The following is a 5092-nucleotide window of genomic DNA, read 5'->3' on the forward strand; positions in this document are numbered from 1 at the left end:
ACCACATCCCTGACTGGCCCTGTGGAGTTTGTAGCCTGGAGAGGGAAACAGAAAAACCAACAGGCTCTTCCCTCCCAGAGTGACAGGGGCAGTATGGGGGGCGCGAAATGCAAGGAGCTGAGAGAGAGAAGTGAGGGGCATCTGTCCCTGTCTGGCGGTGGTCAGGGAGGGCTGCCTGGAAGAGGTGATACCCAGGCTGAGACCTGAAAGGCCTATGGCAAAGAGCAATGTGAAGTAGGAGGGGAGGGGTGTCTGAGGTAGCGGGAGCGGCTTCCGCCAGGCCTAGAGGCAGGAGAGAGTGGGCGAGGATCTCGGAGAGCAGTGAGGAGCCCGGTGTCTTGCTGTGCTTTGGGTCCTGGCCCTCCTGCCCAGCCCGGGTGATGGAATTCTGTCCCTCCTCTCTCCATGGTCCTGCCTGCTGACAGTCTCCCTCCTGGTGCCCATGGCCTCGGGCCTGGGGGAGGCTCTGCTGTGGGGCTTGGGGCATCAGAAGCACGGAACCAAGGGGGCCCTGACTCTGGGACTGAAATCCCTGGTGTGTCCTGGAGGCCGCCTCGGCCCAAGCATCAGCAGCCTCTGGACAGGGCCCGGTCTTGCAGAGCCTGGAAAAAACATGGCGCGTTTAGAAGCATGAAGGCAGGTTTCTGGGATTTACATTTGGGGACCCAGACGTGACAGCTGTCCTGCCTTAATTCCAGGATGGCAGAGGGAGAAGGGAGATTCCAGCTGGGCATGCACGTGGGTGCCGGCTGGGGCAGGGGCCTCTCAGTGGCTGGCCCCGCCTGCCAGCGACTTGGGCGCAGATTTCCCTCCTGACACTCGGCTGGGGCGCCAGTCATTCCACCTGCCCCTCACTCGGCTGAGCACCTCGGTGCAGCTGAAAGAGGGCGATGCATCAAACAGTCACAAGCTGCACGGCCCGGTAGGGGGTGCGAGGGTGGCAGGCGTCCTGCCCACGGCTCCTGCCAGCCTCGCAGCCCCGCTGGCTGAGGATCAAACAGCGCAGACGTGGCCCGGGAAGCAGAGTGGTGGGCAGGCGCCTTCTCGACGCGCGCGGCCCCCCAAACCTGAAAGCGAGCTCCAGGAGTACCAGAAACTGACCACAAATGAACATTTCTCTGTGATGAGCGGCCTTGTGCCAGGGAGGTAAGAAGGCTGTCATGAATGCAGGTCCTTTTCCAAGCAGGAAGGAGTGGTTTTTACATTTTTGCCCTCTTCCGCATGTCTCTGAAGCTTAAGGCCTGCTGCGTGCCAGGCAGGGGGCGGAGGTGTCAATGTCTGTTTGACCATCTACAGCATTGAGGGAGCTGCCAGCAGGAAGGACGGGGACTTGGTGATGCCTGCTGACACTGGGATTCATGCTGGGTCAGCTCGGAGGGTCCTGTTCCCGTCAGCGTGCAGCCCATGCATCTCCCCAGGGCACCTCCGTGGCCAGGCGTGTGGCTGGCCTTTGGCAATGCCAGCTCAGCTTTGCTTTCTTTTGCTACGGCGCTTCTGAACGCTTCTCTGTGAGCCTGTCTGCTGCACCAGCCCGAAGAGGGAGGATTTGACAGGGGAGGTGACAGGGCTGCCTCTGCAGGTTGGGCGCTGGGAGACTGTACACGTGGAGGGGCCACTGGCAATATATCTTGGATGCAGTCAGCAGTGGACTTGTTTGGCAGGCGGGGCTGGGTGGAAGGAGGCTGGGCAAGGGGACAAGGAGAAGATCTCAGCCCAGGCGCTGCAGTGTTTGTATTGAGAACTGTTAGGCGGAGCTCCTTTAAGAGGATGTGGAGGGAGTTGGCGTCATCTGGCAGATACCACAGGGCTTTACCGGCAAGAGGTCAGGGGAGGGAGGCCATGCGGTGTGAGCCGGGCACCGGCTCTCTGATCTTCTTTAGACCGGAGCTGGGAGGTCAGAGGGCATCTCAGGGACGCCCTGGGGAGCTGGATGCAGTCTTGGTGTGAGTGCAGATCTGGCCCCTCCGCTTATTAACTGGGCAAGTGGCCCAGGTGACTTGAGACTGGGTTTCCCCATTGCAGGATTGTGTAAGGTAAACAATAACAGTACCTCCTGTGTGCCAGGCCCTTTGCACATCACATCGCACCTCATGCGATCATCGAGTTCATTAGCTCCCCGAGCCCAGAGACCAGGAATCTGGACCGAGTCTGGCTGGCTCTTTCCCTGGCACCGTGTGGCTCTCATGTGTGTGACCACCCCCAGCTCTGCACTTTACATGCTGTAGGTGCCCAGAGATATTAGCAGGAACCATCGCCCTCCTTCCCTCCCTGAAGCCTCTCTTTCCTCCACCCTCTGTGTACGCTCAGTACAGCACACACCTGTCTCGGCCTCACCTGTGTGCAAGGCTGGGCTCCCTTCCTGCAGGGCAGCCCCGTTACGGGAAGCTGCTCCCCACACCCTGGCTGCGGCCCCCCAGAGTGTGGCCACGTAGTGAGCTCGTGCTAACAGAATGTGAGTGGAAGTGACACACGTCAGTAGCTGACGTCAGTAGCACACTTGGGTGTGCTGGGGGCGGGGAAGGGAGTCTTTTGATGGGTGCCGTTAGCTCTGCATGATGACGAAGGACGGCGCAACAGTGTGCGTACAGTTACCCGCCCCAGACGGTGCACTTGGAAATGGTGCGGCGCAACAGTGTGCGTACAGTTGCCCGCCCCAGACGGTGCACTTGGAAATGGTGCGGCGCAACAGTGTGCGTACAGTTGCCCGCCCCAGACGGTGCACTTGGAAATGGTGCGGCGCAACAGTGTGCGTACAGTTGCCCGCCCCAGACGGTGCACTTGGAAATGGTGCGGCGCAACAGCGTGCGTACAGTTACCCGCCCCAGACGGTGCACTTGGAAATGGTTAAGAGGGTACATTTTATTCTGTGTATTTTCACCACAGTAAGAACAAACCCCTCAAACTGGATGTGCTATCTCTAGAGAGAGGACTCTAAGGGTGGATGGAGCCCGGGTCCCTGAAGGAGCCTGTGGAAGGCCACTGGGCCAGGAACACCGACATTGGATGTGAGTGAGTGAGATGTTAATTGTTCCTTCGTTAGGTCGCCAAGATTCTGGGCTTATCTGTGATAGCAGCTAACATTGCCTCAACTAATCAAGGGGGCTTCAGAGATAAAGACCGAAGGCCTCCCTTCCCTCTGGAGGTCACAGGATAGGAGGAGATGGCAAACATAAAGGCTGTAACACAAGGTGGGTGAGCACCTTCGGAGCACAGGCAAGGACACGGGGGAGCCAGAGGCAGGGAGGACTCCTCGGGATCAGAGAAGAATTCAGGGAGGACGTGTCCAGGAAGAGGACATTTCAGAGGTGGTAAAGGAGACAGGCCACTTGGGAAGGGACCCCACTCTGAGCAAAGACCTGAGAGCCAAAGTCCATGCGAAGTGTCCGAGGACCTGGGGGCGTGAGTGGCGGGGCCAGGCCGGGCAAGACTGAAGAGTGTGGGCTTGGTTTTGTAGGCAGTGGGAGCCACAGAAGGCTAATGAGGGAGAGCATGACAGATACACTGTGCTTCAGGCGGGCCCCTCCAGTCGCCATGCAGGGATGCCTGGAGCAGATGTTAGATGTGAGAGACCAGGAGGAAGGTGGGGGATGGAGGGGAGAAGTTCAAGAGGGTGGAATCCCAGAACCTGAGGCAAAGAGGGGCAGTGGTGGAGGGGAGCAGTGGTGCGGGCAAGCCTCCCTCCCTTCTCGCAGGCTGTGCCCTGGATGTGGGGGGAGGCAAGTTTCGCGGAGATGGGGAGCCCAGGGAAGGAACAGCGGGCTGTTGGGTGAGACAGTCCCAGTTTGTTGACTCCAAGGTGGACAATGGCCCTTCCCATGGTCTGAGTCCATGTGCTGAGAATCAGCCCCTAGACTCTGCCCTTCTGTTTGAAGGGTCTGGAGCCCGTCACTGCCAGGGGTACTGGAGGGCCCCCCCAGAATGCCTGTGACAGCCTCACCCCCATGTCTCCTGTCCCATGGGTACCCGGCAGATGCTTCCTGGAGCTGATGATGGTTTGGGTCGGGGTGACTGCAGTCTGAATGTGCAGGACCATGAGGTAAAGCAAAGTGATGCCGTGAACACACGTACTCAGAGAACTTATATAGTTCTTGTGTTGCCTTGAAGATAAATCTATAGGATTTGCTTTGCTTTGTAGCATTTATGAGAAATCTACCTTGCAAATGGGTTTCAAAAATAACCTCTCTCACAGCTCTGCGTCATGCTCACCTGTGGGGATGGTGTGTGGAAGTGTGTGCGTGGCCTGGAGGTCTGGGCCTGAGACCGGCTTGGGTCACAGCGGGAGGGACATGGCAGGACTTGGAGGTGTCTGCTGTGCCAGGGGCTTAGGCCTGGAGGGTCAAAAGCCAGGGGAGACAGGCATCTTTAGTGGGTGGAAGAGCTCCTCTGGCACAGCGAACCCTCAGCGTCAGATGTGCCCCTGGCAGGGCTCCGTGGTCCCCTGACCCTGTCGCCCGGGGGCTCCTTGTTCATCAGTAACTATGGGGACTTCCTTTCCAGCATTCCCATGGGGACGCTGACCATTCCCCACAGCCTCAGCTGTAGAGGTGGGAAGTGGAGTCTGCCTGTCCTCCCAGCAAGCACAGGGCAGGAGAGGTGATGGACAAGCCTCTCAGACTGAAAGAACCATTTCAGACCGAGACCGGCTTCTTCCCAGACCCCTTCCTCCCCCTGTGCCCTCTGGCTGGGGCAACGGCCCGCATCTGCCGGAACATGAAGTCAACCCAGCCCTCCATCCTCCCCACGCCCACATCCACTCGGTCACATGGCCTGCTGATGCCAACCCGGAAACGCTCCCTGAGTCTGTTCCATCCTCTCGTTCCCCCCAGCAGCTCTCCCCTGGGCTATGGAAATCTCTGAACTGGTCACCCGTGTCCAGTCTCTCCTTCCTCCACCATCTCCAGGAGGATGGTCCTGAAACCCATCTGCATGCCTGGTCACCACACTGATGCTTAAAAAGTTCCCTTGACCCCTTAATGTCTACAAGACGAATTTTAACGTTCCCATTTTATTCATGGAATGTTGCACCTTTGTGGTGTCCCAGGCCCATGTGCAACTCCATGTGTCTTCACGTGTCACTCTTTCTGCCAGGAAT

Source organism: Lipotes vexillifer, unplaced genomic scaffold, assembly GCF_000442215.2.
Source record: "Lipotes vexillifer unplaced genomic scaffold, Lipotes_vexillifer_v1.1 scaffold741, whole genome shotgun sequence".
NCBI classification, from domain to species: domain Eukaryota; kingdom Metazoa; phylum Chordata; class Mammalia; order Artiodactyla; family Lipotidae; genus Lipotes; species Lipotes vexillifer.